This window comes from Lampris incognitus, chromosome 6 (genome assembly GCF_029633865.1).
Source record: "Lampris incognitus isolate fLamInc1 chromosome 6, fLamInc1.hap2, whole genome shotgun sequence".
NCBI lineage: Eukaryota > Metazoa > Chordata > Actinopteri > Lampriformes > Lampridae > Lampris > Lampris incognitus.
Genome location: NC_079216.1, coordinates 68,486,789 through 68,497,127, shown reverse-complemented (window position 1 = coordinate 68,497,127; position 10,339 = coordinate 68,486,789).

Below are 10,339 nucleotides of genomic sequence, written 5' to 3'. Positions count from 1 at the left end.
TTTCCTCCACTTCTGTGTTTTCTCTCTCTCTCGTTAGCTTCCCCAAAAAAAGAAGAAAGAAAAAGTCTCTTCTTCACTGATGGGCTTTGTTCTGGGGAAGAAAAAAAATCCACTAGATGCTGTCTCTCATCCTCCTGATTTTTTTAGGCGCCACCAGGAGCTGGCTCCGCCTTTCAGTGGTGCCAAGGGTCCCTCAGATGTGAGATGGTGTTTTCCTCTCCACGTCCTGTACTGCGGCAAGACAGCACCGTACAGACAGGAGGAGGAGGACGAGGAGGAGGAGGAGGAGGAGGAGGGGAGGCAAAGAAGGTGTGGGAGGAAATGAGGCAGGTGTGGCAGCGGTTGGTGGTAGTAAATGTAGTCCTGTTTCCACAGCTCTGCGCAGGTAGTGGATCCAGATGAAGAAAAGGAAACTAGAAAACAGAGACGACACTAGACAAAGGTGGAGCCTGCAGTTTGAAGAGTGTAAAGCATGACGAGCTTCTTTCCTTCTTTTCTTTGAGTGACTGAATGAGGCGCTTGGATCTGCCTTCCAGCCCACAGCATCCCCGGTGATGGTGAGGAGGGGCAGCAGTACCTAGGTCTCAAGCCCAGCCCCTTGTTTTGGCCACCACCACCACCTCTGCTCCACCACGCCTGTAGCCGGTCAGGATTATCTGATAGCAGCTCAGAGGATGGAGGATTAAAGATTGATGAGCTTGACAAGTTGCTTTGAGGAAAGACGGGCGTAGTCAGACCGCTGCGCTGTGTAAAATACGAGCAGGGGAAACCGGAGACACGGACATCAGGTTCCCGGCACACACGTCTGTTCCCCACGTCTGCAACAACAGACGCTCTTGTGATGGATGCAAGTGAATAATGCAAACCGTGAATGCTGCACGGCCTTGAATCTCGCCCAGCCTCATCACCGCAGTCTCATCTCTGAGCAGATCACCACCCCACGGGGCTGGTTCCCCAGTTTGAAAAGCTTGTTTCGCTGATGTGGGTAGCCCCACCTTTTTCCAGTTTGAGTCTCTTTATTCACAGGTCATCAAATATGCAGCATTTTAAAAATGCAGGTTTTAAAGTTTAAACAGGAGGCCGCTGCTCAGCCACCAGGCTCTCGCAGACGGCGGGAGTGACGGCTCGTTCCAGACTCGCTGCTCCAGGCACCGCTGGCATGTTGCGGGTCTGTAGACTCCATGAAGAAACCGGGGGCCGGGTCCCTGTTGGACACCCTTTCCGATGAAAAGCTCCTGTATAGCAGAAGTCGAACCACTGTGAATGCTGAAAGTAGCTGGAATAAAGCTTTTCATGCTGTGTACCGTCGTCACATGTTAGATGGCGTGTTAAACGACACACCTGGCCGTGTGCAGACTAGTACATACAAATATCTGTTTCCACAACCGCTTGGTTTAAGGTTCTTCACCTGCTGTTGTTTCAACTGTAGTCATTGTCTGCACGTGCTGGTCATGTAAAACAATGAATGAAATATTTACCCCCCCCCCTCTCCCCCACAACGTGGAGTTTATTTGGAGCAAGAATGTTTTCCTGGTGGGCATTTGTCTCTGGGGTGATGAAAACGTCATCAGCATAACAACACAGCAGTGTGTGTTGAAGGTGCTGTCTAGTATGGAGGGGGTAATTGGTGCTGTCTAGTATGGAGGGGGTAATTGGTGCTGTCTAGTATGGAGGGGGTAATCGGTGCTGTCTAGTATGGAGGGGGTAATCGGTGCTGTCTAGTATGGAGGGGGTAATCGGTGCTGTCTAGTATGGAGGGGGTAATCGGTGCTGTAGTATGGAGGGGGTAATCGGTGCTGTCTAGTATGGAGGGGGTAATTGGTGCTGTCTAGTATGGAGGGGGTAATTGGTGCTGTCTAGTATGGAGGGGGTAATTGGTGCTGTCTAGTATGGAGGGGGTAATTGGTGCTGTCTAGTATGGAGGGGGTAATTGGTGCTGTCTAGTATGGAGGGGGTAATTGGTGCTGTCTAGTATGGAGGGGGTAATTGGTGCTGTCTAGTATGGAGGGGGTAATTGGTGCTGTCTAGTATGGAGGGGGTAATTGGTGCTGTCTAGTATGGAGGGGGTAATTGGTGCTGTCTAGTATGGAGGGGGTAATCGGTGCTGTGTAGTATGGAGGGGGTAATTGATGCTGTGTAGTATGGAGGGGGTAATCGGTGCTGTGTAGTATGGAAGGGGTAATCGGTGCTGTGTAGTATGGAGGGGGTAATTGGTGCTGTGTAGTATGGAGGGGGTAATTGGTGCTGTGTAGTATGGAGGGGGTAATTGGTGCTGTCTAGTATGGAGGGGGTAATTGGTGCTGTCTAGTATGGAGGGGGTAATCGGTGCTGTGTAGTATGGAGGGGGTAATTGGTGCTGTCTAGTATGGAATGGGTAATTGGTGCTGTCTAGTATGGAGGGGGTAATTGGTGCTGTGTAGTATGGAGGGGGTAATTGGTGCTGTGTAGTATGGAGGGGGTAATTGGTGCTGTGTAGTATGGAGGGGGTAATTGGTGCTGTGTAGTATGGAGGGGGTAATTGGTGCTGTGTAGTATGGAGGGGGTAATTGGTGCTGTCTAGTATGGAGGGGGTAATCGGTGCTGTGTAGTATGGAGGGGGTAATTGGTGCTGTCTAGTATGGAGGGGGTAATTGGTGCTGTCTAGTATGGAAGGGGTAATTGGTGCTGTAGTATGGAGGGGGTAATTGGTGCTGTGTAGTATGGAGGGGGTAATTGGTGCTGTCTAGTATGGAGGGGGTAATTGGTGCTGTGTAGTATGGAGGGGGTAATTGGTGCTGTGTAGTATGGAGGGGGTAATTGGTGCTGTGTAGTATGGAGGGGGTAATTGGTGCTGTCTAGTATGGAGGGGGTAATCGGTGCTGTGTAGTATGGAGGGGGTAATTGGTGCTGTAGTATGGAGGGGGTAATCGGTGCTGTCTAGTATGGAGGGGGTAATCGGTGCTGTGTAGTATGGAGGGGGTAATTGGTGCTGTCTAGTATGGAGGGGGTAATCGGTGCTGTGTAGTATGGAGGGGGTAATTGGCCTAAATGATGTACTAGTACGATGTGATTGATGACAGATTAGTAAAAAGCTGCATCCTGTCGTCACACAAGATAAAGCTTCTGCATACAACAACACTCAGATACACAACCAAGGAGGTTGCGTATGTGCAACGGTTTGTCTCTTCATTTCTGAAAACCCATGCCTGCCACCTAGTGTTGGAAATGAGTCAGTGACGTTTATTTGGCCGGTAGTTACAGGACTGCATGCAAGCCTGTGAAGACCAAAACTATGTATTCATATGAACAGCCTGTATCATTTGATAAGAACATTAAAAAACAAAAAACAAAGCCAGCAAGCATCATCAAAAAAGGAAAACAAATCAACACTTTTGTCGGAAGTCTCCCACCATTGTAAAGCTACTGGCCCGCTGATCATTCTGCTCGACCCACCGTGTCAGGGAGGCGCTGGCGCTCCACACGCAACAGGAGGCTGTGGGAAATCATTCGGTAGGAACGGATGGGGAAATATACAGCCCAGCTTCAGAACCAGTCCACCAGAACCAGTCTATCCTACCCAGCTTCAGAACCAGTCTATCCTACCCAGCTTCAGAAACAGTCCACCAGAACCAGTCTATCCTACCCAGCTTCAGAACCAGTCCATCCTACTCAGCTTCAGAACCAGTCTACCAGAACCAGTCTATCCTACCCAGCTTCAGAACCAGTCCATCCTACGCAGCTTCAGAACCAGGTTTTTAATGTGAAAATGCATGGGAAAAAGCTTAAGACTATAGTATTGAAAATGCCTGACATTTGCTCACCCTCACCCTCTCCGGCCACATCACACAACCAACTGCACTCATCAACCCTCCCCACTGACCCCACACCTGGACTCAGGGTCTGTGGAGCAGATGTGTGTCAGCCTTTCCAGAGACAGACGATCAGGAAGGCACCAGGCCCAGATGGCATGTCGCCCTCCTGCCTGAAAGTTTGTGCTGAGCAGCTGGCCCCGGTCCCCCTCCTGCTTCAAAAGCTCCACTATCATCCCGGTTCCCAAGAAACCCTGCATCTCAGGATTAAATGACCACAGGTCTGTCAAGCTGATGGCCGTGGTCATGAAATCCTTTATGAGACTGGTGTTGGCCCACCTGAAGGACATCACAGGCCCTACTAGACCCACGGCAGTTCGCCTACTGGGCAAACAGGCCAGTAGATGATGCAGTCATCATGGGGCTGCACTACATCCTACAACACCTTGACTCCCCAGGGATATTTGCAAGGGTCCTGTTTGTGGACTTCAGCTCAGCGTTCAACACCATCATCCCATACATCCTGCACTCCAAACTCACCCAGCTCACTGTGCCAGCCCCCACCTGTCAGTGGATCAAGAACTTCCTGACACACAGGAGACAGTAAGTGAGGCTGGGGAAAATCACATCCAGCACCCGGACAGTCAGCACTGGCACCAAGCAGAGATGTGTGCTCTCCCCTCTACTCTCTTCTCCCTCTACACAAATGACTGCACCTCAGCTGAGCCGTCTGTTAAACCCCTGAAGCTTGCAGACGACAAAACGATCATCAGCCTCATCCGGGACGGTATTATGTCTGCATACAGACGGGAGGTTGAACAGCTGGCCCTGTGGAGCAGTCGTACCAACCTGGAGCTGGGCATGCTCAAAACTGTGGAGATGACAGTGGACTTCAGGAGGAGCCCTCCAACACTGCCCCCTCCCCCCACCATACTCACCAGCACTGTGTCTGCTGTGGAAACCTTCAGGTTTCGGGATCCACAATCTCCCAGGACCTAAGGTGGGCGTCCAACACAGACACAATCATCAAAAAGATCCAGCAGAGGATGTACTTTCTCCACCAGCTCAGGAAGCTCAACCTGCCTCAGGAACTGCTGATTCAGTTCTACACTGTAACAATCCAGTCTGTCCTCTGCACATCCATCAGTGGTTGGTCTGGATCGGCCACCAAACAGGACGGGAAAAAACTACAATAAACAGTCAGGACTGCAGAGAAAATCATTGGTGCCAACCTGCCCTCCACCCAAAACTTATACATCTCCAGAGTCAGGAAATGGGCAGGCAACATCACTGCAGACCCATCACAATCTGGTCACAACCTGTTCCAACACCTCCCCTCTGGTAGATGCTACAGAGCAGTGTACCCCAAAACAACCAGACACAAGAACAGTTTCTTCCGGCAGACTGTCACTCTGATGAACACTTAACACTGTCATAATACATCTAAGCACGCTGTATATTGTATGTATATATGCATATTCCGTCATGTCCACCTACCTCATGTATATAAATAACAAGCCAACATATTTATTCCCGCATCTTTGTACTCTGCACCACTGCACTGTTGCCTTCCTGTTTCACCTGTTATAGTCATTCCTTGTAGCTTGTCAGGAATCAGGAATCAGGAACACCCTGTGGTTTTCCCAGCTCACAGCAGTGCAAAACAAAGACAAAAATGCTTTCCCAAATACTACAAGAACACACATATCCAAACTAACACATATATCCAAACTAAAAAAAAAACTCTCCAAGGGAACGAATGCCAGCCAGGATGACTGTTGGAACTGCCGGTCTGCCGGGCTAGCAGTTAGCTTAGCCTGCCCCGCTTCCGCATCCTGTCAGACCGCCCTTGGCGTTTCCTCTTCAGGCACAGTTCCAGACAGAAGCTGTGGTCCTCGGGCCCACTGGATGCAGCAGACCAGGCTCCCTCTGCCTATCCAACGCCAGCTCTCCCAGTCAGACACCCCTGACACACCTCCCCGCACGCCACACGAAGACACCAAGAACACCACAGTCAACGCCAGGCAAGGCCGCTGTCAGCCGCCCTCGGTGTTATCAGAACTGCCGGTCTTCATGGGCTAGCAGTTAGCTTAGCCTGCCCCGCTTCCGCATCCTGTCAGACCGCCCTCTGTGTTTTTTCTTCGGGCGGGACCGTGGTCCCTGGGCCCACAGGATGCAGCAGACCACGCTCTCCCAGCCGATCCAGCGCCAGCTTTCCCAGCCATCAAACGAAGACAAACTTAGATGCAGACGTGGACAAAGACAATGCATGGACGGTGCTGGGTGAGGCCGCCTATGAAGTTTGCTTCACAGTTTATTTCATGTTGGCTACTTTGTACTGTGCCCAATTCCATTGGACTTAAAGGGACACACCTGGAAACAGATGAACTGTCCTCCCTCTTCTCCATGTTCTCCCTTTCCTCATCATCAGACTGATGAACTGTGTCGAACATAATGTTAAAACAAGTCGTCCCCTGCCATTTTGCTCTCTCTTGCTTTCTAAGAATGAATGGAATGTTGGCGTGTTATAGTTTATTAAACGTGGAGTGATTACTAGCGCTGAGGAGTCTGAGTCAGGTTGTTCCAGGATATGCCCACTCATGGAAGGCCTCTTGTCCAATCAGAAACCAATAAATCGTTCGACTGGATATAACTGTTGTTCATCCATCCATCATCCAAACCGCTCAACCTGCTCTCAGGGTCGCGGGGATGCTGGAGCCTACCCCAGCAGTCATTGGGCGGCAGGTGGGGCGACACCCTGGACAGGTCACCAGCCCATCACAAGGCACACGCACACACACTCACATTAACACCTAGGGACAGTTTAGTACGGTGATTCACCTGACCTACATGTGTTTGGACTGTGGGAGGAAACCGGAGCCCCCGGAGGAAACCCACACAGACAGGGGGAGAACATGCAAACTCCACACAGAGGACGACCCGGGACGACCCCCAAGGCTGGACTACCCTGGGGCTCGAACCCAGGACCCTCTTGCTGTGAGGCCACCGCGCTAACCACTGCATCACCGTGTCACCCCTCTCTAAGATGTAATCCAATAATATATGGAAAACATTTTTTATTTAGTTAAGAAGAAATAAAAATGCAGAGCAATTTGCAGAACAAAGTTGGTCAAGTCCATTTTATTTATGTAGCTCCAAATCACAGTTTAGTCCTGATGGGCTTTAAAGTTAGAGTGAGTACAATGTGTAGCATCCTCTATCAGACCCTGAATCAGACGAGGAAAAGCTCCACGTAAAAAAAGTTGCTTGTTTCGGGTTGTTTTGTTACTGGTTTCTCTTCTGATATATTCCAGGCATGTGACTCTGTCTGGTAAATTTGGTGATTTGACAATGGCACATTTCAGACCATCATACAAAAACTCTTCATCCCATATGTCTTCTACAATTAAAGGCCGACAGGTGTGAAAAAAGCTATAAAGCTATAAAGAAATCCAGCTTCAATAGTTTCCAGGTGTGTAGATTGTGTTCACATGACTGTAGGACTCTGCATCATTAATCTTTATATGATAACAGCATAGTCATCATTGATATGGCCAAATATCATCCAGACATGGTAGCAGGTAATTGTGCACAAATGCTCACAACTTTGCAGTAATTCCTTATTTCATGAAATCCCACACCCAAACAAAGAGGTCATTGAAGAAACAACTCTCTATGTACTGTATGCAGTCGCGGATTTAGGCCTGGGCGACATGGGCAGCCACCCAGGGCAGCGTCTTGCTGGGGGCAGCATGGGGTGCCCACACAAAAAAATCTGGAATGATGATATTTGCACAATCAGTTTTGCAGCCACTGCCGGCGCGGCCATATAGACAAACTAGGCAGTTGGCAAGGGCGATGAAATGTGGGCCAACTATTCAAGAGCAAAAGCACGCAGTACCTGCAGCTTCACTAGGCTACACGTTCTGTCAGCACAACGAACTGCTGAGGAATGTGGTACTCATGCTGCACCTGCAGCCACCTTCCACCCCAGCTTTCACGAGCCAGCGATAACCTGGCCTCCTGACACCAATTTCGATTGTCTCCCAGAAAAATAATGTGCCCGCCATGTACACTTGTGAAAGGTACGTTTTATTTGCTCTCTAGTCTTTTTGAAGTTGCTGATGATATGTACTTGTGCACATTTCATGTGTGTGTTTGACACAAGTGAGAGAGTGGTGTATAGGAGATGTTTGCTCTGGTATTAATCATTTCGTTTGAGGAGCTGAAATTGGATTATTTGGAAAGTAGCTGTACCTGCTGTCATGGCTCTGCTGTAAGGAGTTTGGGAGGAGGTTACGGGAGTTATTTTATGCAGATCTGTTCGCAGCCTTATTTGTATATGGATCTGCAAAATGCTCTTATAGTGCGTCATGTGTATTGTTGACACTGAGCAGACTAGCAACGCACTAGACTGTTTGCGCTATGTGTATGGCATATTTGATATTGAGTATTCCGCATATTTGATGCTGAATATGGAGCTGCCAGGGGAGAGGAGCAGAGGAAGGCCAAAGAGGAGGTTTATGGATGTGGTGAGGGAGGACATGCAGGTGGCTGGTGTGATGGAGGAAGTCGCAGAGGACAGGAAGAGATGGAAACGGATGATCCGCTGACCCCTAACTCTCCCTAGCTCCCTAACGGGAGCAGCTGAAAGTAGTAGTAGTAGTAGTAGTAGTAGTAGTAGTGGTAGTAATAGTGTGGCACATTGGCCTCGGTGTGTTGTTGCTGGTATGGTACGTGGCGATAGAGGGGCGGCATAACTGTTTTGTCTACATCGGCAGAAATGCGTGCACTGATCCTGTTCACAGCCACGAGCCTGCTAAGCTGCTGAGATTTATACATGGCAGGGAGCTCTTGGAAATTTATCCATATTTGTGGACTGCTCTCAGAATTTGTCTTACATTGCTTGGCATTCCCCTCATCAAGTGTTCTTTTTATATATCTTATAGATTTATATAATTTTTGTTATCCTGAGTTTTTAATTTTTACATGGGGATGGCGGTCGCGTGGCTCGGGTCCTGGGCTGCTCCGGTGGACACTGCTTGGCATCCTGCTCATCATATTCTTCATGTATTTTGTAAGTCCATTATAACTGTGTTATTCTCTTTCAGTGTTGTATTGTGTAAGTTGTGTAACCACAACATCGTGTCATGTTGTGCGTCTTGGGAGGGAGATCCTCCTCTGGTGCTCTCCCTGAGCTTCCTTCCTGTTTGTCCTCCCTGTTAAAGGTTGTAGGGAGTTGTCCCTTATCCGATGAGAGGGTCTAAGGACAGGATGTTGTGTTACTGTAAAGCCCCCTGAGGCACATGTGTAATTTGTGATACTGGGCTACACAAATAAATGGACTTGACTTGACTTGAGCCTTCCAGTGACCTTAGCTGAAACAGAGAGGAGCGTTTCACAGCTGGACTCATCAAACCCTACCTGAAGTCCACCGGGTCACAGGACTGTCTTCGTGGCCTTGCTGTCGTCTGTATTAACCCGCTGGGCACACGTCCTGCTGATGATGACTTTGCATCAAGGATGGCAAGAAAGGACAGAGTTTAGATGGAAGTTGTGCAATTTAAGTTTGTGTGTTTCTTGTTTGAAGTGCAATAGTGTAATAATAAGGTCTCTTCTTTATAAGTGCGTTATTCTATTTGTGTATTTGTGTGATCTAGGATTCGTCCAGCTGCAGGGATAGGCTCCAGCATCCCCGCCACCTGACAGCAGGATAGGCGGTTTGGAGAATGGATGGATCATTTTATTTGTGTGTGTTTTTGTTAGCAATCAGGTAATAGTGTAATTCGATTCTCTTTATTTGTATTTGCTACAATTTGTTTCTATTTGTCTTTGTTACTTCTTTCTGGTGTTTATGAGTGTTATTTCTTTATATTTATATAGTTTTAAATGTTGTGATTATTTATTTGTGTTGTTCCAAATGTTTGAATATGATTTAGTACAGTTTTGATGCAGAATAGTGCTTTTCTGTTGTTGTTGGCGGTGGGGGTGGGGGGTGGGGTGGGGGGTAGACTCACAATTTATGTTGGTAGGGGGTGGGGGGGGGCAGGGCACCATACAAACTAGAACCACCACTGACTGTATGTAAGCTGTGTCCCAGCATTAGCAATGTGGGGAAGCTCTTAGCCCCAGGTCAGTCAGGAAGTTTGTCCTCTTTCTTTCACGCCATCCTTTATGGACTCGCTGTTGATGACCATGAATGTTGCTCAACGAGCACTCTCTCCGGTCTTGCTGATCACCCAGCCCTCGAGCTTGTGTTTAGTTGATTGACTCTAGGCAAACCTCAGCTGCCACGGGAGAACAGATTCTCTTCTGTCACACTCTCGCCCTCCGTCTCCACATAAGAGGACAGAGCGCTCCAGCAGTCCCACTGACTGTAGCCTGATGGTGGGACAGGCAGAGATAATTCAAGGTAGAGGGGTCATTGGTACTGCAGATGGATAAAGAACAACAAATGGAGGCCCTCCAGGCACTCCCATTGTTTTGATGGCACATGTGATGAGGAAAAGCACACGTTGTTTGAGCCGTTTCTATTCTTTCTCAGTTCCCAA